General features: G+C 41.6%; 1 protein-coding gene across 12 annotated transcripts in view; it reads right to left on the bottom strand.

Annotated features, from left to right (window-relative positions):
• The window catches only part of LOC106080789 (myocyte-specific enhancer factor 2), a 400,014-nt gene that overhangs the window by 280,514 nt on the left and 94,914 nt on the right, over positions 1 to 24,586 (bottom strand). For all 12 annotated transcript variants that reach the window (XM_013242349.2, XM_013242347.2, XM_059368465.1 and 9 more), the window contains exon 3: positions 13,557 to 13,613. The gene's annotated coding sequence lies outside the window, so the exon portion shown is untranslated. The remainder of the gene's footprint in view (positions 1 to 13,556; positions 13,614 to 24,586) is intronic.

The following is a 24,586-nucleotide window of genomic DNA, read 5'->3' on the forward strand; positions in this document are numbered from 1 at the left end:
TCCATTAAGGGGATACTTCTCTCATATCATTGAGTGCAGTCCGATTAAAGTTTAAGCTCAATAATAAGGGTCCTCCATCTTTATACCGAGTCCAAACTGAGTGCTGCATAGCGACACCACTTGGTAGAGAAGTTTTAACATGGCAGGATACCTCACAAATGTTGCCAGCATTAGTAAGGGGGTAACCACCGCTGAAAACTTTTTTATTTATGTTCACGACGGAGTTTGAACCCAGACTTTCGGCTATGACGCCGAACGCCTGGGGATAACCACCGCTAAAAACTTTTTTATTTATGTTCACGCAGGGGGTTGAATCCAAGCTTTCGGTGTCATAAACGGACCTCTGAGTCTCTTGTGCGGAAAACAATAATCTGAACTTAGGGGGAATGCCCCATTCCCAAGGGAGGACACCATAGCACAGAGGTTAGCATGACCGCCTATGACGCCGAACTCCTGGGGGGCTCCTTTTTATAGCCGAGTCCGAACGGTGAGCCGCAGTGCGACACCTCTTTGGAGAGAAGTTTTATATGGCATAGTACCTCACAAATGATGCCACCATTAGGAGGGGAAAACCACCGCTAAAATTTTTTTTCTGATTGTCTCGCCAGGTTTTGAACCCAGGCCTTCGGCGTCATAAGCGGGCATGCTAACCTCTGCGCCTCTTGTGCTAAAACCAATCTGAACTTAGGGGGAATGCCCTATTGCCACGGCAGGCCACCATAGCGCAGAGGTTAGCATGCCCGCCTATGACGCCGAATGCCTGGGTTCGAATCCTGACGAGAACATCATGAAACATGTTCAGCGGTGGTTATACCCTTCTAGTGCTGGCGACATTTGTGAGGTACTATGCCATGTAAAAACTTCTCCCCAAAGAGGTGTAGCACTGCCGACACGCCGTTCGCACTTCGCTATAAAAAGGAGGCCCTTGAATCGGACAGCACTCATTGGTAGGTGAGAAATTTGAACCTGTAATATGGAATGGAACGTTCATGAGCAAATTTGCATTTTCTGGTCAATTCCCAACATGTAGCCCCATTAGATAATTAAAGGACCCATTTAAAGGAAAATCATGCTTCTGATATTCAAGTTTGGTGATAAGAATCTGAGAGTATACTTACTCCCAAAAAACCTAGCCAGGGGAACGAAATTGATATTAATGTGGTATGATTTTGGTAGTTAGCAGCACCAGTGTTCATCACATCAAGATATTCACAAGTCCAAATGGTTGTCCCCCGATCAAGAAGTGAGAAACGTTGTGATAGATAGCAGCTATTCATCCACTTTGTTAAACGTATAATAGATTCGAGCAGCCGACATCCATTGGGAACAATAAGTTGTTGAGTCGAAGATATGCACCCACCTCAGCGTAGCTAGAAAGGTACGACCAGACACAGCATGAAAGCTGGCCATCGGAAAATTGCAAACGCAGCAGATAGTAACGGCATACTTCACTCGACTGACCCAAATGCTTGAAGAAAGCTCCCTTTGTCCAGATGTTATAGCGGCGAAACATTACCCACTTCATGGAAAATACCTCGCAATTCGTTTATGGGTTCCAAAAGACTCCCTCAAGAATCCATGGTAGGCTCACGAGTGTCGAAATCCTGCTGAAGCCATGAATGCGACATATAGAGCAACACTGCAGTCAGCAGCAACGCGCCAGGGTAAATAGAGGTCTCGGAAAAAGGGAAGCAGTAAAACCCTACATCAGTTTATAAGCCGATTCGGATCATATTTGGCAAGGATGTTGAATGTCATAACGGAAGTCTGTGTGCCAAATTTCAGACAAATCGGATGGAAAATTGAGTCCTCTAGGGGTTAAAGAAGTCAAATCCGGGGATTGGTTTAAATATATGGAGGCTATATCAGTTTATGAACCGATACGAATCAAATTTCTACCAAATCGGATAATAAATGAGGCTTGAAAGTCATAACGGAAGTCTGTGTGCCAAATTTCAGACAAATCGGATGAAAAATTTAGGCCTCTCGGGCTTTAAGAAATCAAATCCGGGGATTGGTTTATGTGGGGACTATATCAGTTTATGAACCGATTCGGATCATAGGTGACACGGATGTTTAAAGTCATAACGGAAGTCTGTGTGCCAAATTTCAGACAAATCGGATGAAAAATTGAGGCCTCAAGGGGTTTAAGAAGTCAAATCCGGGGATCGGTTTATATGGGGGCTATATCAGTTAATGAACCGATTCGGATCATAGGTGACACAGATGTTGAAAGCCATAACGAAAGACTTCGTGTCAAACTTCAGCCAAATCGGATGACAATTGAGGCTCCTAGGGATTCAAGAAGTCAAATCCGGGTCGGTTTATATGGGGGATATTTATGAACCCATTTGGATCATACGTGACACGGATGTTGAAAGTCATAACGGAAGTCTGCGTGTCAAATTTCAGCCAAATCGGATGAAAAATTGAGGCTTCAAGGGGTTCAAAAAGTCAAATCGGGGGACCGGTTTATATGGGTACTATATCCAAATCTGAACCGATTTGACCCATTTGCAATCCCCAACGATCTACATCACTCCCGGCACGGGATAACTATGAGCATCACACAAGCTGGAACTTTGAGCTCCAATCTGTGTTGTGTTCTTCGTTATCACGAGAAGCTAAGCTGGGAGCTGCCGGATGCGTCCACTGGTTGCGGATAGTTGAATGCTTCATACGGAGTACCTGCAACTGCAGCCGTGTGGCACCGACTCTTGCTTAAATACTGAGTGCCTACGATGCTCGATACGACAAGGCGAGTTATTGGCGCTTTTTAATAACCAATGGCCATCGTGTTCCCGCGGCGATCGGTCGCATAGACCGGAATGGGCTTGCACGCCTATAAGAACTTGACGAGGATCAATCCCAGCCGGTTGTACATACCGGATTGACCCAATGAATTCCTTCATCGGCAAGGGCTACCGCCTTAGTATACTACAAACAGCTATAGCAACAGCTTGACGAGGATCGCCACCACCACATGCAAATATGGCTACTACAACAACAACCATCTACATCACTAGGAGGTATCTGAGAAAAATTACCAGCGACTAGCTTTACGCGTTCGACCCCTATCGTGATTTCGCAGATCAATATTTCGAGGTGTTACAAACGGAATGACAAGATAAGTATACCGTCCACCCTATGGTGGTGGGTAAAAAAAAGGGATCTTAAACGAATATCTCGAGGTGTTGCAAACGGAATGACGAAATAAGTATACCAACATCCTATGGTGGAGGGTATAAAAAGGAGCTTGGATTGGCAGCGAACCTGCTGACGGGAGCCATGTTAAGAAGTTATGAGACCAACTGCCTTCTGACATATCTGGGAGAGGGAGAGAGATGGCAACCTGTTTGGTGGAACGGGGACTTGAGGAGATAGACTACATGGAGGTTCTGTATTCAAATTGAAATTTGCCCATGAACATTCCTTAAGGACCAGAAGCATACTTCCCACACATCAATGCGTGCATACTTCCCACAATTCATGCAAATGCAAATTTTCCACTAAGGAACAGGGGTAAACTTCTCACATATCAATGAGTGCAGCCCGATTCAAGTTTTAAGCTCAATGATAAGGGGCCTCCTTTTATAGCCGAGTCCGAACTGCATGCCGCAGTGCGACTCCTCTTTGGAGAGAAGCTTTACATGGCAGAGTACCTCACAAATATTGCCAGCATTAGGAGGGGAAAACTACCGCTGAAAATTTTTTTATGATGGTCCAGCCAGGATTCGAACCCAGGCGTTCGGCGTCATAGGCGGACATGCTTACCTCTGCGCTACGGTGGCCTCCCGATTCATGCTCAATGATAAGGGGCCTCCTTTTAATAGCCGAGACCGAACGGCGTGTCGCATTGCGCCACCTCTTTGAGAAGTTGAGAAGTTTTTATATGGCATAGTACCTTACAAATATCGCCAGCATTGGGAGTGGATAACCTCCCCACATATCCTTCGTTAGGACTCGAATGCAGGCTTTCAGCGTCATAGACGGACATGCTAACCTCTGCGCTACGGAGGCCTCCTTAATGGAATAAAAACAAGCTGTGTGTGGACTGAGACCTTTATAGGGAGTCCCCAAACAAGTACAACAGCGAGCCGAAATCGTCAATGAGGTCCTCATGGGACTATTTTCGCAAATCGACAGAGGGAGTGAATGCGTCCTCCAGCTTCCGCGACGTGCTCATCAACTATCCGAAAACCCATGAAAAGATTCCAAGAGACGACGGAATATGGACGGAATTCAGTTCTCAGATGCTTAAACTGTTACCCAGTTCCCTAGGTGCACGTTCATGGCCGGTGAATCGACGAACCCGGATAGTATCGATCTTCACAAATTTCGCCAGCATAAGGTGAGGATAACTGGTGCTGAAAAATGTTTTCTGATGTTCTCGCCAGGATTCGAACCGAAGCGTTCAACGTCATAGGTGGACATGCTAACCACCATCTCTACCTATAGTCCAAACAGTCTCTCATCCTTCATTTTGAAGGCCCTGGAAAGCCAAATTGACACGTGTATTGGGACCGACTCGACTGGTATGGAGCTAACAGCTTGCGTACACTTAGGGTCGGTCTATTTGTTGGGTGTGTGGCAACAAAGATCGCCATAAGACTGTGGGAGTCAGGTACATGGGCAAACTTTGGGCATACTTCTGTGTGTCCAAAGTTTCTGAAGGTCTTCGAAGTCTTTAAGGCACTGGACCCTTCCGATGAAATTGTCATGACATACGAGGACAGTCAGGCGGCACTGAAGAAACTGGCGACTGGCCATATGAGGTCGAGACTGATTAGGAGATGCAAAAAGCTTCTGCGTGCTATGGTAAAGGTTGTCAGGCTCTGCTGGGTCCCAGGCCGTCAATTTCTGGGGCGAAACGAAGTGGCGTACGAGCTGACTAAGAATGGATCGTTGATTGCCGCAGATCGTGCTAAGACATCAGTGATCCCTCCTCTGTACTAGCTTGTTGGCAGAGTGGCATGCCGGCACAGGATGACTATGAGCACCACACAGGTTGGATCTCTGGGCTCCCATTTGTGTGGTTGTCATCGCGATTACTAGAAGCTTAGCAGAGAGCTACCCGGCGCGTCCACAGGTTGCGGATAGTGGAATGCTTCGTATACGGAGTATATCAGCGATATCGAATAGGCAATCAGCGATATCGAATAGAGAGTCTCAGTGAGAGCCCGGGCGGCACCGTTTCTTGTATAAATACTGAGTGATCCTCGATTTGGGCGCCCTGAAAGCCGAGTTGGTAGCGTGCATGTTTTACCAGTGCAGGGATCGTGGGTTCGATTCCCGCTAGAAGCCTTAGTCTTTCGCTACTGTGGTATTACAATGGAGTTATAATTGTCTAAGTGAGTCGGTAAAGACTGCCATTTTCCGAGTTGGTAGCGTGCATGGATTACCAGTGCAGGGGTCGTGGGTTCGATTCCCGCCAGAAGCCTTAGTCTTTCGCTACTGTGGTATCACAATAGAGTTAAAATTGTCTAAGTGAGTCTATAAAGACTGCCATTCTTACCTGCCTACCTACCTCTACCATGATACTCGATATGACAAGGTGAGTTATTGGCACCTTTAAATAACCGATGGCTAAAATTGCAGCCGAACGAGCATGCTAACCTATGGATCTCGACGAGGATCGCTAACTCCACACACTAAGTGTGTATTGATGCTGTTGTTGGTTGTAGTGTGACAAAGGCCTGTATCCGAATGTGTCCAAACAGGACATCGATTTTACTTCTTGAGCCCCTGAAAGCGCAATTCTTATTCGATTTAGCTGAAATTAGCTGCAATTTCGCATTGTGGCCAATTCTGTCATCTAAAGGGTGATTTTTTTGAGGTTAGGATTTTCATGCATTAGTATTTGACAGATCACGTGGGATTTCAGATATGGTGTCAAAGAGAAAGATGCTCAGTATGCTTTGACATTTCATCATGAATAGACTTACTAACGAGCAACGCTTGCAAATCATTGAATTTTATTACCAAAATCAGTGTTCGGTTCGAAATGTGTTCAAATTTTGACAAATTTTGTTCAGCGATGAGGCTCATTTCTGGTTGAATGGCTACGTAAATAAGCAAAATTGCCGCATTTGGAGTGAAGAGCAACCAAAAGCCGTTCAAGAACTGCCCATGCATCCCGAAAAATGCACTGTTTGGTGTGGTTTGTACGCTGGTGGAATCATTGGACCGTATTTTTTCAAAGATGCTGTTGGACGCAACGTTACGGTGAATGAACACATTTCGAACCGAACACTGATTTTGGTAATAAAATTCAATGATTTGCAAGCGTTGCTCGTTAGTAAGTCTATTCATGATGAAATGTCAAAGCATACTGAGCATCTTTCTCTTTGACACCATGTCTGAAATCCCACGTGATCTGTCAAATACTAATGCATGAAAATCCTAACCTCAAAAAAATCACCCTTTATAACCTACGTACCAATTGTGGTCCCAATCGGTCTAAAACCTGATATATCTCCCTTATAAACTGATATCCCGATTTTATTTCTTGAATCCCTAGAGAACGCAATTCTTATCAGAGTTAGCCGAAATTTAGCATAGTGACCTTTTCTATGACCCATAACATACGCGCCAATTATGGTTCGAATCGGTCCAAAAAATTATTTGGCTAAATTTGGCATAATGACCTTTTCTATGACCCGAGCATACGCGCCAATTATGGCCCGATTCGGTTCAAAACCTGATATAGCTCCCATATAAACCGATCTCCCCATTATACTTCTTGACCCCCTAGAGGGCGTAAATCTTATCCGAATTGGCAGAAATTGGCACAGTGACTGTCTCTACGTCCTCTACCATACCAAATATGGTCTGAATCGGTTCACAACAGGATAAGCTCCCATTTTAAACTATTCTCCAGATTTTACTTCTTAACCCGCTATGGGACGTGATTCTTATCCGATTTGGTTGAAATTTTGCGCAATGCCATCTACTATGGACAATTCTTATCCATTATCCTTTGTTTGCCTCTAAAGAGATACACCGAGCAAAGAACTTGAAATATGAGATCCATGGTGGAGGGTATATAAGATTCGGCCCGGCCGAACTTAGCACACTTTTACTTGTTATGTTCAACATTCTTCGTGGGCGAACACAATGGACCTAAGGTCTCTGAGTGTTGTGATGAGTAACCGAGAATGCATGCCTTTAAACTTAAGCAAAACTAATCCCTGATGATGGTATAAAATGTATGCCACCTAGTCAGAATAAGCGACTCGACAGAAGATCAACAAGGCACCAGGAGCCGATGGGTTGCCAAATAATATCGCAGACAACACGCTGGCGATACAAATGCCTCGGGAATCACGAAAAAAATATGCCGTCATCATATGATGCAGAGCATACAAATGTATTTTTATATATGATATGGGGTCCACCGTAGCGCAGAGGTTGTTAGCATGTCCGCCTATGACGCTTAACGCCTGGGTTCGAATCCTGACGAGAAAAAATTTTCAGTGGTGGTTATCCCCCCTTATGCTGGCGACATTTGTGGGGTACTATGCCATGTTAAAACTTCTCCCCAAAGAGGTGTCGCACTGAGGCGCGCCGTTCGGACACGACTATAAAAAGAAGGCCCCTTATCATTTAGCCTAAAATTTGAATCGGACAGCAGTAGTGATATGTGAGAAGTTTTCCCCAGTTCCATTCATGGGCAATTTGCATATATGTCTGTGAAAATCGAATTTGCATACCTTTCATCTAGAATCGAGTTCCACTCTAATTTTGGATTCTTCTCTACCCATTCGCCAGTAATGGATTAAAATTAGTAGAAAAACAACTTTCAACAGTTTTAAATGTCATTGTCTTTTTGAGTTGTTTATTACTTCTTAAACCTTAAAAAGAGACTTTGCTTTAAATTTCCTTTTCTACAGTTGTTTAAATTATTCTTCAATTTACTCTTCATGTCCATGCACAAACACACCTTTCGTCAAGCGATAACATATAAATCAACGCTCCAGTGATAATTCCTTTGATCCAACCACTCCATTTAGCACAAAGCCAAAGCTAAAGAAAGAAAAAAAGGCAAATTCAATCACCTCCCATGTCAGTGCCGCTCATTATTTCTCGAAATACCTCAACAATTACCACCCAATTTAGAGCCAAAATGAAGACCTCTAAGTGAAAATTGCACTCAAGCGTTGAAATTTCCACACCTCCCCCAAGCATATCACCTCATCCTATGTCATGGCTGACCCATATTTGTGGTTTGGCATTGTGGCAAGCCACAGCTGAAGCTTGTGTTACAGCCTCCACATTGTTGCCCCTCCCTAGGGGGTAGGATGGGTAAGTGTTGACATTTTCCCAAAAAACCACGATGATATGTAAAAGAATTTAAGTTCTCATTTATTAATTATCCATACCATGAACAGGATTTTCCGCTTTAAGGTTGGCATTTACAGAGACCACCGAGAGTGAGCTCGTGTGTGCGTGTGTGTGAGTGTTTGTGTGTGTGTTTGTATCTGTAGCTTTGATGGTTTTGCTTTACCCCGTAAAACCAAGGCAAACTTGTCTAAGTTGTAATAATCCTTTCAATTTTTATTCCATCCCAATACAGTCATGCTTGGTAAACTCTTTCCAGTTCAATAGTGTGTGTACAAGGATATAGGGAAAGTGAACTCCCACACACACGCACCCTCACATTTACACATGCTATGCAGTAGCTTTACCGAGATAAGCACAAATGTGAAACTTGACAAACGGCGACGATGAAGACCACATGTTGTAAACTTACAACACAGCTGAGTGGTTTCCTGTTGGTTTTGTAGAGCATGCGGTTCGGTAAGTCTATGAGTCGGTGTGCGCGTGATAGAGAGTGTGCACAAAACGTGTGTAGGTGGTTTTTAGTTGTATGTGTACAAATTGGTATAGATGAGCCAGCCACGATGCCATGGTGACAAACACAGGCGTGTGTAGCATTTTCCCTTTTCTCCTCTATGGGATTTTATAGTACCGGCAGTGGTTTCACTCCATGTACTTAGCAAGTGTGCGAGTGTGTCCAAGCCTAGACAATGATGTAGGTGGGTGTATGAGTTCCTAGCAACACTTCATTAATTAAACGACTCAATATAACCTAATCCAGGTAATAAACAAGAGCTCGGTTATTTTTACAGCTTTGCCCACATAAATTATGGGATTTTTAGAAAATCCATTGGCTCATTAGTCCATTTGACCACAAAGACCAAACATTTTTCTCTATTTTATTGCTCACAACTGTAAACAATTAAAGTTTAGGTTATTATTTTTTGTTAATGGCCACAAGGAAAAGTTTTATGGTCGTTAAATTATGCACTTTAATGCACACAAGTGACAGAAAAATTTAATGCCCTAATGATTTAAAATTATTAGTGGTGGGCTGATTATTCTCCGTAGCTTAATTTTCAAAAACTTCAGATCTTGAAGGTGTACTGACTTGAGCGAGGTGTATTGAAGGTATACACAAAAACAGGAATTTGTTAAAATAAAGAAGAAGGGGAGCGCCCATTATCCAACTTGCTATGCGATTAGGACAATATGGGTATGATAATGAATAAAAATTCATTAATTTCGCCAGGACTGAACTTTGGATACCCACCACCACGGATCCACATATATTTTACCTACATTTTATCGAAATGAAATGAAATATGCGACGTTTATAAATCTAAGATGGTTATTCAATAGTTCGTTCCTCATAATAATAATTCGAATAAGACCATATCAAGAAAGAAATACATAAACCTTATCGGAGACGAAGTTACGAACGTCATCCGTGGTACCAAATCATCCAAAGCTTAGGGCCCCGACGTAATCTCTACACTAATGCTGAAGAATCTGGATCTATCTGGAGTACCTTACAACTGTCCTCAACCTGTCTTTGAACACTCTTATAGTACCCAATGTCTGGAAGATGGGCAGAGTGATCCCGCTACTGAAGTCTTGAAACTACCCCAGTTTGGGGAAGTCGTACAGACCGATCTCTCTTCTCTCACCAGTAGCCAACACGCTTGAGTCACTACTCCTCCCGAGACTCGTTGAAGAATTTCCATTCGCCGGGCATCAGCATGGCTTTCTAAGACTGCATAGCACAACAACTGCTTTGTATGCCATCACTGCACACATATGCCATGACTTCAATCAACCCAGGCCATGTGATAGGACGGTCCTCATGTCACTGGACCTATCAAAAGCAAAGGCAATCAAATGCCAAACTATTGGAGGACTTCGCCAATACGTCCCTCCAGCCAGGTTTGAAACGCTGGGTCACGAATTTTCTGTGTAGAATTTAGGGATAAGAAGTCGGAGCACCGTAGAGTGAAACAGGGAGTTTCCCAAGGCGGGGTGATATCTGCGGCACTGTTTAACCTCTGCCTATGCTCCATTCTACCCACTCCAGACGGCATAGAGATCGTATCGTATGCGAACGTTTGTAATATCATGGTAACAGGCCCCCCACCTATTGATGACACCTGCGATAGGTTGAACGCCTACCTCAACGAACTTGCCTCATATTTCGCTGCAAGAGATGTGAAGATATTTGCCACCAAATCTTCAGCCAAATTGTTCACCACAAATACGCGTGAGGTGAATACAGAGCTGAATTTGAGGTTCGATGGAGAAATGGGCGTTGTGAAATAAGGCCCCAATACAATTAAATCCCAAACGGAAAATGATATAGGGCCTTAAAATTTTATACATGACAAATACCAACGATAGTTTAGGTTTTATATCGATTCTTAGGGCTTTATTTCATTTTAAAAATTAGGTCTTAAATTTCATATAAAATAAGACCCCAAATTCGAAAATGAAACATGGCCCAAAACCTGTTTGGGCCCGCCTATGCCACGTCATCATTTTCTCTGTATTATTTTGAACTTTTCAATCGCAATCCACATAACTACTGAGTCGTCAGTAAGTATTGATCTAATCAGGCCCCATTTCGAGTCTACGGTCCGTCTACATAGTGTACAACATCTAAGAGCATTTTCGGGACGCTCCTTAATGCGACATTTCCAATTCATTTTCCTGTTCAAGTCGCGAGTGTTTCGTCCATCGTGATTGTCTCGTGAGTGTTTTGTGAGTTGTAATTTTCTCGTGAGTGTCTTGTGAGTCGTGAGTTTCTCATATGTCGTGATTAGTTACGGAACGATCAGGCGCACCGAACTACTTAAGATACTAGCACACCTTAACAGTGCATGTTTGGAAACTGGAAGATTTTTTGAAATTCGTACATTTGGTACTAGGAAGTACCAAGTATTAAAACGTGCCAAGCACTAAAAAATACCAAGTACAAAAAAAGTACCAAGTACTTAAAAGTACCAAGTACTTAAAAGTACCAAGTACATAAAGTACCAAATACTAAAAAGTAACAAGTATTAAAAAGTAACAAGTAATACAAAGTACCAAGTATTAAAAAGTACCAAGTACTAAAACGTACCAGGTACTAAAAATTACCAAGTATTTAAAAGTACCGAGTACTAAAAAGTACCAAGTTCTTAAAAGCAATAAGTACTAAAAAGTACCAAGTACCAAACAATGCCAAGTATTAAAAAGTACCAAGTGCTAACAAGCACCAAGTACTGAAAGGTACCAAGTACTAGAAAAGAACCAAGTACTCAAAAGTACCAAGTACTAAAATGAACCAAGAACTAGAAAATGTACCAAGCACTAAAAAGTAGAAAGTAATTAAAAGTACCAAGAACTAATAAGTACAAAGTACCAAGTACTAAAAAATACCAAGTACTAAAAAGTACCAATTACAAAAATTTCCAAGTACTAAAATTACCAAGTACCAAGTACTAAAAAGAACCAAGCACTAAAAAGAATAAAGTACTAAACAGTACCAAGTACTAAAAAGTACCAAGTTCTTAAAAGCACTAAGTACTAAGAAGTACCAAGTGCCAAACAATGCCAGGTAATAAAAAGTATCAAGTAACAAAAAGTACCAAGTACTAAAAAGTACCAAGTACCAAACAATGCCAAGTACTAAAACGTACTAAGTATCAAGTATAAAGCATAAAGCACCAAAAGGTACCAAACAATACTAGTGCTAAAAAGTACCAAGTACTAAAAAGAACCAAGTACTAAAAAGTACTAAGTTCTTAAAAGCACTAAGTACTAAAAAGTACCAAGAACCAAACAATTCCAAGTGCTAAAAAGTATCAAGTACTAAAAAGTACCAAGTGTTACAAATCACCAAATACTAAAAAGTACCAAGTACTAAAAAGTACCAAGTACTAAAAAGTACCAAGTACTAAAAAGTACCAAGTTCTAAAAAGTACCAAGTTCTAAAAAGTACCAAGTACTAAAAAGTACCAAGTACTAAAAAGTACCAAGTATTAAAAAGTACCAAGTACTAACAAGTACCAAGTACTAAAAAGTACCAAGTACTCAAAAGAACCAAGTACTAAAAAGTACCAAGTACTAACACGTACCAAGTACTAAAAAGTACCAAGTACTCAAAAATACCAAGTGCTACAAAGAACCAAAAACTATAAAGTGCCAAGTACTAAAATGTACCAAGAACTAAATAGAAGGAAGTACTTAAGAGTACAAAGTACCAAAACGTTGCATGTACTAAAAAAATACCGAGTACAAAAAAGTACCAAGTACTAAAAAGTTCCAAGTGCTAAAAAGCACAAGGTACTAAAAAGTACTAAGTACTAAAAAGTTCCAAGTGCTAAAAAAAGTACAAGGTACTCAAAAGTACCAAAACATAGTACAAACGTTAGGAAAACGTTTATTTGGAGCTAAATTTGGTATACGTTACATTCTTTAAAGCGGGGTTACTAGTAACATGGGGGTAGCGAAGAAAACCAGTGGCATGCCAGCATGTCATTAGACCTGGCTAATGCAGTTTCAAAGGGACCGGTTCAACTGGTATAGATCTAAGGATTGAATCAGTATGTCGGTCTTCACAAAGCTTCGTACATTTCAATGCATACTGCAAGTGTGTACCTCTTGGCGTCGTAGGGCTCTTTTTTCATATACTTTCCAGTTTACCCTTCATTGGCGTTATGTTTCCCTATTTAAGCTGCAATAGATCTCAGAGTGACCAGCATAGTTACAAACGTTTGCCTCTTTTACTATTTAGAACATTTATTGAAAATAGTTTGAGATGAAGGGGTTGATGGCTAATAGGCAGTAGGAGGCTCGTTTTAGTAATTGCGGGCACATTGATGACAAGTCCAGGGCAAAACCCATTGAAAAGTTGTAAATAAAGCAAATTTTGTCAAAACGTTTCAGATTTTTTTTCAATCAGGGGACAGGGAGCACTGAGCCCAAAGGAAGCTAATTTTGTCAAAAAGTTCCTTTTTTTATCAGGTGGAGGGGCTCAATAAGCACCCCAAATTTATGTAAGTCAATAGGCACAAACATAAATTGTTTCATCACAAAGTACTACTTCATTTAAACTATCATCGTTAGGAAACCCGTTCACGTTTATTGAAATGTGATCACCTTTTTCCCAAACAGACTTTACCATATGTACTTTTGCTTTCAAAAAGGGGAAACATGATTTATTATTTGATATTTAACAAACAGCATTTTCACTTACATACCTCTTTAGTTACGGGTTGTCCTCACAATCGACATACACATTTATAATGTCATGTTATCTGTAAGGAAAAAATAGGAAGCGAAAAGAAAATTAGTAAAAAAAAAAAACAACAACAAAACACTCAACACTTTAATGCGGGCATGTATTCATGTCATAACAAAATATTATTCTAGGTTCTTTTTTTCTATCGTTTTCACTTTTATACGCCTTATTTACGTTACAAGTAGCTGCTTTGAGCGTTTTATGACATCGTTTTATAGACAATGAAATGTAGAACAAAAACGGTATTAGGCAACGAAAGGTACCTTCCTATTCGACATAAACATAAAATTCATTCGATGGCAAATGGGATTGATTGGCTAGACTATCTGTCGCCGCAAATAACAGGCGAAACACTTAGAAAAAAAAATTTACCCAAATTTTGACTTTATACCAATTTTACTATATTATTAAAATTTTCGGCAAAATGTGTTTTTTGGAAAGATACATTGAATTTTTTTATTGCAATTATATACTGAAAAAGAAATCTTGATGCTATAGAAATTTTTGTCACAATTTGATCTTTAAAGTCAACTGATTGAATCGATCCCGCTCCGATGCGCATTCATTTACTCTCTAACATCTTTTATTTGAGGCCTATATTACCATGGTAAGCAAACAAATCCTGTGTGGCGGTGGAACCTTCAGACATTTCACACCGAATGATGATATGAAATCTTGCTCTACTCTCAAATACTTTTCATTTCAGCTCCAGGTATGGAGGTTATTTGGGGAAAAATTGTTTTTTACTCTTAAAATTGCCCATTTCCGAAAGAAAGGATACTAAAATGAAAGGGTTCTAAAATTGCACTATTTCGAAGGAAAGGGTACTTAAATCACACTTTCCCGAGAGGAAAGGAGAGGGACCTTAAAGAGGGATTAAAACTACACATTACTGAAGGAAACTATTCTTTTCTAATGGAAAGGGAAATAAAACTACTGTTTCATGATGAAAAGGGTACTAAAACCTCCCTTTTCCGAATAAAAACGGTACTAAAATTACGCTTTCCCCAACGAAGGAGTACTAAAGCTACACTTTCTCGAAGGAAATGGTACTAAAACCACCAAAAACTACTCCCGAAGGCAATGGAACTAACACAAGACTTTTGTATGAAAACTATGTCTTTCCGAAGGAAATGGTACTAGAACTACCCTTTCCCGAAGAAAATGGTACTTAAGCTACCCTTTCCCTTTATCGTAGCAATGGGTACCAAAACAACTTTTACACGAGGGAAAGGGTGCTAAAACACCACTTTCCCGAAGGAAAGGGTACTAATACCGTTTCCCAAACCAATGTGTACTAATACTACCCTTTCCCGAAGGAATTTGTACGAAAACTACCCTTTCCCGAACAAAAGGGTGCTAAAACTACCCTTTTCCAAAGGAAAGAGTACCAAAACTACCCTTTTCCCCAACGCAACTGTACTAAAACTAACCTTTCCCAAAGCAAAGGGTACTAAAACTACTCTTTTCCGAAAGATATACAAAATCTACCCTTTTTCTAAGGAATGGGAACCAAAACAAATCTTTCCCGAGGGAAAGGGTACTAAAACTACTCTTTTTCGAAGGAAAGGGTAGTAAAACTACTCTTTCCCGAAGTAAACGGTACTAAAAATACCCATTCCTGAAGAAAAGGTTACTAAAACTGTAAACTGGGTAGTAAAACTAACCTTTCCCGAAGGAGAGGGTACTATAACTGCCCTTTCCCGAGAAAAGGGTACTATAACTGCCCTTTCCTAATGGAAAGGAAACTAAAACTACTATTTGGCGTAAAAAGGAGTAACCTTTTCCGCGAGTATGGGTACTAAATCTACATTTTTGCGAAGGAATGTTAGTACCCATTCCTACTTTTTTCCGAAGGAAAAGGTACTGAAACTACACTTACCCGAAGGAAAGTGTACTAAAACTACCCTATTTCGAAGGAATGGGTACTAAAACTACATTTTGTCGAAGGAATGGGTACTAAAACTACTTTCTACCGAAGGAAATGGTACTAAAACTACTCTTTCCCGAAGGAAAGGTTACTAAAAGTACTCTTTCCCAAAGGAAAGGGTACTAAAACTAGAATTCCCCAAAGGAAAAGGTGCTAAAACTACCCTTTGCCGTGGAAAATTGTGCAAAATCTACACTTTATCGAAGGAATGTGTACTAAAACTACTATTTCCCCAAGGAAAGGGTACTAAATAAACTCTTTGCCGAAGGAAAAGGCACTAAGACTACTCTTTCCCGGTACAGGAAAGGTACTAAAACAACCTTTTCCCGAAGGAAAGGGTACTAAAACTGCTCTATGCCGAACGAAAGGGTACTAAAACTACCCATTCCCAAAGGAAAGGGTACTAAAACTACCCATTCCCAAAGGAAAGGGTACTAAAACTACCCATTCCCAAAGAAAGGCTACCAAAACTATCCTTTACCGACGGAAAAGGTACTGGAACTAACTTTACCCGAAGAAAAGTGTACTAAAACTACCCTTTGTCGAAGGAATGGGTACTAAAACTAATCTTTATCGAAGGAGTGTGTACTAAAACTACCGCTTTCCGAAGGATTGGGTACTAAAACTACCCTTTGTCGAAGGAATGGGTACTAAAACTACTCTTCATTGAAGGAATGTGTACAAAGACTACTAAGACTAAGAAGGATTGGGTACTAAAACCACCCTTTTCGAAGGAAGGAGTACTTAAACTATCATTTCCAGAAGGAAAGAGCACTAAAACCACCCTTTTCCGAAGGAAGGTGTACTTAAACTATCATTTCCCGAAGGAAAGGGTACTTAAACTACACTTTCCCGAAATGAGAGGGTACTAAAAATACCCTTTCTCGAAAGTATCGGTACTAAAACTACCCATTCCCGAAGGAATGAATAATAAAAAATACTCTTTCCCGAAGGAAAGGCCTTTAAAACTACTTTTTCTCGATGGAAAGGGTACTAAAACTATCCTTTCCCGAGGTATCGGTACTAAAACTACCCATTCCCGAAGGAATGAATACTAAAAGGGCTCTAAAATTACTAAACAAAATTACTAAAACTATCCTTTCCTGATGGAGAGGTTACTAAAACTACCTTTTCCCGAAGCAAGTTGTACTAAACCACTCTTTCTTGAAGCAAATGGTACTAAAAGCAGCCCTTCCCAAGGAATGGGTACTAAAAATACTCTTTTTCGAAGAAAAGGGTACTAAATGGGTACTAAAACTATTCTTTTCCGATGGAAATGGTACGGAAACCACACTTTCCCGAAAGAAATGGTACTGAAACTACACTTTCCAGAAGACAATGGTACAACCCTTAAGGAAAGGGTACTAAAACTAACCTGTTTTTGTTTTTAGAGAAAATTTTACTTAAATATGTCTTTAGAAAAAAAATTTCGCCGAAATTTTGTCTTTGGATAAAATTTGATGAAAATTTTGCCATAGGTGTATGTTCATAGTGGCATGAGGCTGATTAATATCCGCATCCTATTTTCAGCCTAAACTAACCTTAGCAAGTTACTAAGCAAGTAAATTTAATTTGATCTCCCCAAGAACTTGGCATCAACAGTTATTATCCGCTCGTTTTCTACTGCCACATTCCTTTGCACATACCCTGCAGGAAAAGTTGTAGAAAAGAAAGTAATAAATTGTATCCCTAGCCACCTTGGCGCAGAGGTTAGTATGACGCCGAACGCCTGGATTCAAATCCCAGCGTGAACATCAGACCGGAATTTGTCAGCGATGGGGATAACCATTAATGCTGGCCAAGTGGTGTCGCTGTGCGGTACGGCATTCTGACTTGGCATAAAATGAAAGCTCCTTATCATTGAGCTTAAACTTTAATCGGACTGCACTCATTGATTTGAGAGTAGTATTGACTGTTCCTTAGTGGAATGTTCATGGGAAATTTAATGGTAGTAGATTAAATCTAGAAATCAGAGAATGAGAAGAAAAGAGAAGCACAGGGTAAGGCTATTCTATACGCTTTCGTGTTACTGGCTGTTTATAAAGAGCACTTCTTGTTACTCATCTAAATGCCTACCTCGTGGGGAATCTATAGGAAACGGGGTTTCCAAGCAGAAGAACCTTTACCGCTGTGGACGCGAACATGAACAAAGCTAATGACCGAATGGTTCCTCCGGTTCTTCATCACCTCAAACAACTTCTACAGTAATTATTACAAAAGTATGTCATAGGCGCTGCCTTCTGAGGTTGTGCTCATTGACCTCTTATCGAAAGGCAGCAACTACTTCATCCTTCCTTTGCCTACGTTAGACCAGAGAGTCCTGGCAATTCGGCATTCATTCTACTAAGTTCAACAGCTCGACAAACGGTACGTATGGCAACCCTTCGTTCGCAGCGCATTTCTGGCATATTCCAATCCGTCTCACTTCCAAGTCAGCGCTAAGCCATGCAAATGCAAATTTGCAAATTTTGCCCATGAACATTCCATTAAAGAACAGGAGCAAACATCTCACATATCAATGAGTGCTGTCCGATTCAAGTTTAAACTCAGGCATTAGGGTCCTCTCTTTTATAGCCGAGTCCGAACGACGTGCTCCAGTCCGACACCTCTTTTGGGAGGAGTTTTAAAATGGCTGCCCTACGATTCTTTCAGATGGCATAGTTCTATACATGTGTCGCCAGCAAAAGAAGGGGATAACAACAGGAATCGAACCCTGGCGTTCAGCGTCATAGGCGGTCATTCTAACCTCTGCGCTACGGTGACCTCCCTAGCCATGAGCATGAATTAAACTCAAATATTCTTAACATCCCACCATGAAACTTTGACTCCATTGTCAACGAATTCAAAGCATTCAGCGCCGCTATACTGTCTATAAAAATTCTGAGTTTCGAGGGCAGAAGTTTTTTTTCAGAATTTGGATCGCGGCCATAGCAACATTCACCTGAAAAATGGTTCAGCAGTCTTCGAATAATTATCCGGCAGTCTTAATGACATGCCGATATGAAATGCTTGGGAGTAGACCTTCAATATCTCATCCATGTCTACATCTTGAAGCCATCAGTGAAGACAGATATCTCGTCATCGTAAGCAAATTCTGAGGATTCTATCCTTGAGACCAGCCATACTATCGATATAAAATCTCAGATTCGCGAGTGGTAGATGCATTCCTAGGATATTAATTGACTTTTGTAAGGCACAAACCTCTACATGAAATGCCGTACATTCGTCCAGCAGACTTAACGATATACCAATACCGAATGCATGGGAGTAGACTCCTAATATCTCTTCCATATCTTCATCTTGGAGCCATCAGTGAAGAATGTCAGAGGTCATCGTTTTCAACCACAGTAACCACCACCAAAATCTCCCTAACAGGAAAACAATTCCTTTTTCGAATCGGTTTCGGTGCCAGGTTATTTTGGACCTTATTCAGCCTCTACCCTCTTCATACACGTTCTGTATGAGTAGAACTGTTGCAGTAGCCGTCCTCTTCATACTCGATCTATATACCGCGATGGTATGACCTGCTCTTATCCTCTATCGATTCTCTCATCGCTTTAAGTATCATAGCCGCAGTGGTTGTGCCACACTTAAACTGTATGTCTATGGGCTATCTTCAATAATCGCCAATAGCCTAGCAGGTGTGGTCCTCATGGCCCCGCCCATGCCAAGACACCATTAACCCGTTCTAAAGTCCTTATGTTGCACTTTTTCTTCAACTGCTCCAGTAAGCAAGTATTGGTCTAATCACGCTCTTGTAGAGCCAGTGAACCTTCCACGTATTGAGACCCCTTTTCGAGCCTACATAGTGGCCAACATCTGTGAGTCCTCACGGTAAGTTCCCGAATGTGATACTTCCAGTTAGGTTTCCTGAATTTGACCTTATCAAATATCGAATTTATTGTGTTGAGGATACATGGTGCGTGAAAGTGGTCCACCTTCGTCTTCCTCGAAACAGGCAGATCTCGCTCATATCTGGGATTACTTTAATACCCCAAGGTCTAGCCCAGTCATATGCAAGATCCTTTCGGTCCTCTGCATAGCTGATTCCGACTCCTACCCCTTAAAAGCATTATAACATCACTTGCGTAGCAGACGGTTTGAAAACCCTTCGCAGGCAGAGTCCTTAGTAGACTATTTATGATGGTCCCCCATAGGAGTGGGGATAAAATGGCCTCCCACTTATCCACCTACTGCTTAGCTTGTGGCTTTATTCAGTCTCAACCTATCTCTCAGCGGTTAACTCGGTATTGGTCTAAGGATTGGATGAAAGTGTCGGTCCTCACATCGTTAAAATCCCCCTCGATGTCAATGCATACCGAGAATGTGTAGGTCTTGGCCTCGAAGGTTTCTTCTTTTTATGCACATCCTCGTTCAGGTCAGTCTTAACCGATCTTCCCTAGATCTAGGTATTCTGCTTATATCTGAGCAATTCACTGGATGTCCTACTCTTTATCATGGTATCCACAATACATTCCATGGTGATGAGTAGGAAGGATGTAAGGCCTTTGGAGTAGCATTTCGTGCCTTGCCGAGCTTGGATATAAGCTCTGCCCTTGCCTTCGGCCAGGTGTGCACGTGAATCGTGAGTTGTTTTTCACGCGTAAATCACTCGTGAGTCACGTTGTTGTTGTTGTAGCAGTGTTTTGTGTTCTATCTTTCGTCTGCTTGATTCTGTTGAATGTCCAGAGCCAGGAACTCTGCGACTAAGGTGGGGTGCGTTCAAAGGGATCTGGATCTGATACGAGCGGATCTGGTTAGGCAGTAAACAGGCGATGTGTGTCTTGTGGTCCGTGGCCACAATCGGGACATACATCCTGCACGTTGGCATCAATCTTTGCTCTGCAGGAATTGAGTCAGCTGCATCTGCCGGATCGTAATTGAACCAGAACTTCTATAGTTTGCCGGGAGAGGACAATTTCCTTTAGGTGTAATGGGAGGCGGTCATTCCCCAAGGACCGCATTCGCCCGGTAGCTATTTACCGCATCTGCTACCGTGTCTGCATGAATGTTGTCTAGGCCCGCTTGATACGCCGCTGGGTTTAGAGGTTCTCCCTTGTAGCGCTGGTTCCCACTCTCTAGATCATGTAGATATACCTTAAGGCTTCTAGACGGTGAATACCCATACACAAGACGACGATTTTGATGGTCTCTACGATAACATCCCAGAAAGTATTGCTTAGACAGCTTGTAGTAATGTCTTCGCATGGGTAGGATCTTTGTCTCCCGATGGAGGTGGTCCACGTAAGAACTGAGGAGGGCTGTCTCCTCAGTCACGGTTCGAAGGGCGGCATTCTGACAGATCTGCGTGTCACAAAGCTGGCGGTGCATAACTTACCACAGACCGGCCAATTGCTTTGTACGTGGTCAACAAGGTTTCCTTGTCGGCACCCTAAGTGTTGCCGGCAAGTGACTTGACGACCTTGTTTCTACTTTTGACCTTATCGCAAATAGCTGTGGCATGTGAGGAGAATTTTTAAGAGCTATCAAATGTGACACTCTTAGAAATTGTCCTGGACATTTGATGATCGGAATTGTCACTCCGTCGACCATCACTTTCAGCTCCCTACGCACCTCATGCGCGTATATAGTGAACAACGTGGCTGAAGATTTGGTGGCAGATATCCTCAATTCTCTTGCAGCGAAATAAGAGCGTGAGTGATTTGTGATTCACGTGATTCGTGAGTGAGATCTAAAACCAATCACATGATTGTCATTGACCGTGATGGAATTAAAATTCTTCTCGCGTGAGCGACTCACGAGTAATCTTGAGTTGTTAGTGTCTCGTGAGTATTTTGTGAGTTCTAAGTGCTTTGTGAGTGTGTCGTGAGTCGCGAGCATCTCGTGAGTGTTTCATGAGCCGTGATTTTCCTCGTAATTCTTGAGTGTCTCAAGTCGTGAGTCGCGCTTGAGTAAAATTTTTGCCCGTGAGTTTGCGTGAAAGTGAGTCGACATAAAAAAACATGAATTAAAATTTTTCGTGTGTGATTGTAATCCTGCTAATGACACTAATCACGACTCAGGAGAAAATCACGACTCATCTGAAAAGCACGAGTAACCGTGAGTTGTTAGTTTCTCGTGACTTATAAGTATCTCGTGAGTGTTTTGTGGGCGTCTCGGGAGTCTTGGGTGTTCCATGAGTCGTGTGTGAGTAAAATGTTTACCTCGTGAGTGTGCGTGAACGTGAGTGAACATAAAAAATAATCGTAAATTAAAATTCTTCGTGCGTGAGCGAGTGTAATCCTGCTAATAACACTAATCACGACTCACGAGAAAATCACGACTCAGGAGAAAATCACGACTCACAAGAAAAACACGAATAACCGTGAGTTGTTAGTTTCTCGTGACTTATGAGTATCTCGTGAGTGGTGAGTGTTTTGTGAGCGTCTCGTGAGTCGTGAGCATCTCGTGTTTCATAAGTCGTAATTTTTCTCGTGAGTCTTGAGAGTCTCGTGTGTCGTGAGTCGTGCGTGAGAAAAGTTTTTGTTTACTCACGCACGTGAGTGTACGTGAACGTGAGTGAACACAAAAAAATCGTAAATTAAAATTCGTAAATTATCCTACTAAAGACACTAATCATGACTTACGAGAAAATCACGATGCACGAGAAAATCATGACTCACGAGAACGAGTAACACTAATCACGACTTACGAGAAAATCACGACTCAGGAGAAAATCACGACTCACCTGAAAAGCACGAGTAACTGTGAGTTGTTAGTTTCTCGTGACTTATGAGTATCTCGTGATTTTCTCGTGAATGGGGAGTGTTTTGTGAGCCGTGGGTGTTTCATAAATCGTGAGTCTTGAGAGTCTCGTGTGTCGTGCATGAACGTGAGTGAACATAAAAAATCGTAAATTAAAATTCTTCGTGCGTGAGTGTAATTCTGCTAAAGACACTAATCACGACTTACGAGAAAATCACGATTCACGAGAAAATCACGACTCACGAGAACGAGTAACCGTGAGTTGTTAGTTTCTTGTGACTTATGAGTATCTCGTTATTGTCTCGTTAGTCTTGAGAGTCTCGTGAGTAAAATTTTGTCTCGTGAGCGTGCGTGAATGTGAGTCGACATAAAAAAATCGTGAAATAAAATTCTTCCTGCGTGAGCGTGAGTGTAATCCTGCTTATGACCCTAATTACGACTCACGAGAAAAAGACGAGCAACCGTGAATTGTGAGAGTCTCGTGACTTATGAGTATCTCGTGAGTGGTGAGTTTTTGTGAGTGTCTCGTGAGTCGTGAGCATCTCTAGAGTGTTTCATGAGTCGTGATCAGGTCCTTTCTTTACCATAAAGTCTGTAATGATAAGCCTTTGATCAACCTCATTGTTTCTAGACTCCGGTGTCTCCGTGTGAACTGTTGTATTTTGCCTTATCATTATCAACAGCTTTAACATGTCCTTCGTTGTTCTAATTCCTATGTCGTGAGTCATGCGTGAGTAAAATTTTTGTCTCATGAGCGTGCGTGAACGTGAGTCGACATAAAAAAGTCGTGCGCGAGAAAAAAATTTTTCTCGTGAGAGAAAACTCACTCACGTGCACAACTCTACTAGGCACGCTATAAATATAGCGTCCAGATGGGGTGACAGATAGTCCGCCTCCATTACTAGTAACGCCGCAAATATTCCATCAGGTCCTTTCTTTACCATAAAGTATGTAATGATAAGCCTTTGATCAACCTCATTGTTTCTAGACTCCAGACACTGTTTTATTCTGTGGAACATGTGTTTTTATCAACAGCCTTAACATGTCCTTCATTGTTCTTAATCCTATGTCATCCGCCAATGACTAACTTCAAAATATTCTCCTGTACACCATTTTTTGTGAGAACCAGACCCCCAATTAAGATTTCAAAAATCTCGCCACCTTAGAAAGTGTAGCGGAAAATCCAAAAGTCCGATAAAATGGAAAATGTCACATGAAATTGGGAAATTCGTTATAAAGTTCGTGAAGAGGAAGTTGTAAGCGTAGAAGGTAAAACCACCTTAGCAATTTTTCGCTGATGACTTGGGGAAAGGGAAGTTTTTGCCACGTCTTTTATTCATTTGCTAAGTTTTGGTGTAAACTATGGTAAGTCTATGTGTGTGTGTCTGTGTTTAACATTTTCAAGGACATCCGTTTCAAATGCGACGTCAACTGACGTTAAATGACAATTAACATGCGGTGTATGACCTTAAACGGCAGCTCAAGCAGCTCCGTCATGCCGGTCCCCACCAGGCTAGGCCATTCCACTCACACCCAACAACAATCATTCTCACGATTGTACTATGACCACAGCACACAACTTGGCAAGCCTCGTCATCGGCTAGCTATCATAGCCTGGCCACTACCTCAAGGAAGGAGTGTTCTTTTTAGCCCAAAGACTCATGGGGTATGATTGTGTGGCTCCATAACTGCCAAAGGAAAGCGAAATTAAACGTGCCACATACTCGTGACTGTTTTTTTTACGTTCTCCGCCCCTCCCCCCTGTACTATTCTTCAGCAAATTCATTTGCACATTTGCTGTTTCTACAACAACAAAGCGGCACATAATACAACGCCATATAACATTCGACAGCGTGCACAAAAAAAAGAGAAATGAATAAAAAAAAAAACAAACGTAACTAGCAAAATTTATGATAAGTACCACCAAGTTACTGCAGATTTCTTGACGGCTGGTACCTGGTGTACATTTAATGCGAATGTTAGGAAACGCTCAAGTCATGACAATGTGCTTGAGTGGCAGAGGCGTGGGTATTAGTGGGGATAAGAGATTAAGAGGGGAGACAACAGAGAACATGTTCAGGCTTTGGATGAGAATGCATTTTCCACAGGATACGACGGGATGCACAGAGACTTTGGAATCTTGGAACAATGAGGAGGGTTGGAGGCTTATCATTACAGATTAGCCCTGGTTAAGGAGGAAAGGCTTTGAGACATCCGGACCCGATGGAATATTTGTGGCCTAACTACAAAAGGAGTCGCATTACCTGGCGCCCGATCTGGCCGTTATGTGAATATAACGTGTCTTCCATATACTCTGAAAGTTTGGCAGGAGGCAAGGGTAGTATTTATACCCA

This window comes from Stomoxys calcitrans, chromosome 5 (genome assembly GCF_963082655.1).
Source record: "Stomoxys calcitrans chromosome 5, idStoCalc2.1, whole genome shotgun sequence".
Classification (NCBI taxonomy): Eukaryota; Metazoa; Arthropoda; class Insecta; order Diptera; family Muscidae; genus Stomoxys; species Stomoxys calcitrans.